This window comes from Cebus imitator, unplaced genomic scaffold (genome assembly GCF_001604975.1).
Source record: "Cebus imitator isolate Cc_AM_T3 unplaced genomic scaffold, Cebus_imitator-1.0 Scaffold87, whole genome shotgun sequence".
In the NCBI taxonomy this organism is placed as follows: domain Eukaryota; kingdom Metazoa; phylum Chordata; class Mammalia; order Primates; family Cebidae; genus Cebus; species Cebus imitator.
Genome location: NW_016107402.1, coordinates 4,720,078 through 4,723,091, shown reverse-complemented (window position 1 = coordinate 4,723,091; position 3,014 = coordinate 4,720,078). Strand labels below are relative to the sequence as shown.

At 50.6% G+C, this 3,014-nt stretch overlaps 1 pseudogene; it reads left to right on the top strand.

Moving 5' to 3' along the window:
- Positions 1 to 2,407, top strand: part of LOC108308611 — an 11,009-nt pseudogene extending 8,602 nt beyond the window's left edge.
- The last annotated feature ends 607 nt before the right edge of the window (positions 2,408 to 3,014 follow it).

The following is a 3,014-nucleotide window of genomic DNA, read 5'->3' as shown; positions in this document are numbered from 1 at the left end:
GGAGGCTGAGGCAGGAGACTTGCTTGAACCCAGGAGGCTGAGGTTGCGGTGAGCCGAGATCGCGCCATTGCACTCCAGCCTGGGTAACAAGAGCGAAACTCCGTCTCAAAAAAATAAAAAAATAAAAAAATAAAAGATAATAGGGCCAGGCATGGTGGTTTATGCCTGTAATCCCAGTACTTTGGGAGGCCAACATAGGCAGATCACCTGAGGTCAGGAGTTCTAGACCAGCCTGGCCAACATGGTGAAACCTCGTCTCTACTAAAAATACAAAAAATTAGCTGGGCATGGTGACACATGCCTGTAGTCCCAGCTACTCAGGAGGCTGAGACATGAGAATCGCTTGAATCCTGGGGGTAGAGGTTGTGGTAAGCCAAGATGGTGCCACTGCATTCCAGCCTGGTGACAGAGTGAAACTCTGTCTCAAAAAAAAAAAGTACTGGGATGTCTCATTAAATTAGTGATGGCTGCCTGGATGTTCACTATATTTTTACTATTTAAATGATACATATACTTGTATCTAGATATATGTACAAATATGTATATTTTATATGTATAAAATACATATAAATACATACATATGTTTTTCTCAATGTATGAGATATTTCACAATACAAAGTTTAAAAGCAAGCATGTAAGGGCCAGGTCACATGGTGCCTTGTACCCAAGGCCCACTGCAGGCACACCATAAATGTGCATTGAATAGTTTCTCAACCATTGAGTTCTGGATCAGGTCCCTCTTGCTCATGCACAGTGAAGCTCCAGCTCTGGCAGGCTGCCTTCCCCCCACCACCCAGGGTGGCTGGTGGAGGTTCCGGGATCCTCCCACTGTCACCCCAGCAGCCTGAAGCTTCTGGGCCCAAGAGGGATTGCTAGGCTGGTCCCAGCTGCTCAGTTATAGAATGCTGAGGGACAGGTCTCCAGACCCAGGGACCAGAGTGGGAGGCTCCTTCCCCAGCCTCTTAGGCAGGGGTGGCAATTCAGGATCCCCAGTTCCAGGGAAAGGATCCAGGGCCTGAGTTCACGGGGATGAGTGGCATTCAGAAGTCTGGATCCCACATGGCTCCCAGATCAGCAAAGATTCCATGCCCCATGAACAGCTGGCATCAAATGGCACAGTCTCTGACCTGATGGGGTCATGCACATCAGGTGACCAGAGTGGCCTGGTAACCAGATTAAAGGGTCTTGTTTTTTGTTTTTTGTTGTTGTTGTTTTTGAGACACAGTTTTGCTTGTGTTGCCCAGGCTGGAGTGCAATGGTGCGAACTCAGCTCACTGCCACCTCTGTCTACCAGGTTCAAGTGATTCTCCTGCCTCAGCCTCTCAAGTAGCTGGGATTACAGGCATGCACTATCACGCCTGGCAAATTTTGTATTTTTAGTAGAGATGGAGGTTTCTCTGTGTTGGTCAGGCTGGTCTCGAACTCCCAACCTCAGGTGATCTGCCCACCTTGGCCTTCCAAAGTGCTGGGATTACAGCCGTGAGCCACTGTGTCCGGCTAAAGGGTCTTGTTCATATCTTGTTCTGTAAAATCTCTGGGCCTTGGTCCAACTCTAGGGACTGTCACAGGTTAAGAGAGCCCAACAACAATGGAGACTGGGTTTTGCACCAGCCAGACAGAGCAAGACCTCTGAGTGCATTTTTAAAAATAGCCCATTTCTTGCCTACCTAAATGTGTGCACCAGTACCCATCCCCACTACACCTGCTTCTGCCTTTTTTCTCCCTTCTGTTTCTTCTGACTCTCTAAGTCCCTGTCCCCACCTCCCTCTCTTTCCCAGATTCTGCCTGCCCCACCCCCAATCCCCTCCCCTGCTGAGACCCCAGGCTCTCAGGCTGGCTTCCAGACCCCCATAGCAGGCTCTAGTTCCAAGCAAAAGAGGCTTTTTGCTGTGAGTGCGTCGGATACCAGGGCTTCCCTTCCCTTTCCCTCCATCCCTTGCATCCTCCTCCTCCCATTTCTGAGGACACAGCAGCCACTCCCACCCCTGCCCCAGAGACATGCTGGGATGAAGGAACAGCAGGGCTCAGGCTGTGGTCAGATGTGCAGCTGCCTTTCCCTTCTACAGAAAGCCAGAGTTCAGCTGGCTTGTGTATGTTTTCCTTTTTTCTACCATTCAGATTCCTCTGGGATAGCTCATGTATTGTTGAGCTCCCTTGCTGCAGCTCTGCTTGGCAGAGTCCTGGGGACCCATAGAACCAGCCTAGAAGAGTAGGTCAAACTCAAGGTCACTCAGACCAAGGCTGAGCTAGACCAGGCTCTGAGCTCCCAGCCTCCCTCCTATTCCCCAACCTGAGGCCCAAGGGCTAAACCTGGCAACGACTCTCCTTCCCCACTTGGTAGGGAACCCTGCTCAGATCCAGCCTGAGATACTCCATGCTCTCCCTGGCCCTGACCTATGGCCTCTGACCTTGACACAGTTCCCCTTCATCCTTCATCTCTCTAGACTTGGGGTTCCTGAGATCAGACCTATGTTTCCTCACCCCCTCAGACAGGGAGCCTCTGAGGCCTGGATTCCACAGAGGGGGGCCTAAAGGCAAGTCTGGGGTTTCTAGCTCGTTTTCTCAGATTAGGGGCTCCTTGGGGACAAGTCTGGGTCTGCCCATCCCCAATCCATGGCACCAGCTCCCTTGATGTCTGCTCACAGTGTTCTGCCAACAGTGAGAATAGACTTCCTTAGGGGAGGTAGCACAAGCCTAGGACAGAAGGAGGGGCACTCCCACAGCAATTCCTCCCCCTCTCACATCAGCTCTAGAGAGAGCCCTCCCTTCCCCCACCTTCCCTGCTATTTAGGCAAGAGTTGAACAGGGTGGAAAGAAGCCCAGGATGTGGGGAGACAGGTCTAGGTTGAGTTACTTATTCACTTGGAGCCCCGGTTTGCTTATCCATCAAATGGGAAAGGAAGAATACTATCTTCAGATGGTCTCTTTGTATCTGCTTTTACCTGTCACTGCCAGGGATGGAAGGCAGCTGCACCACCTTGTCTAACCAACAATTTTTTTTTTTTTTTTTTTTT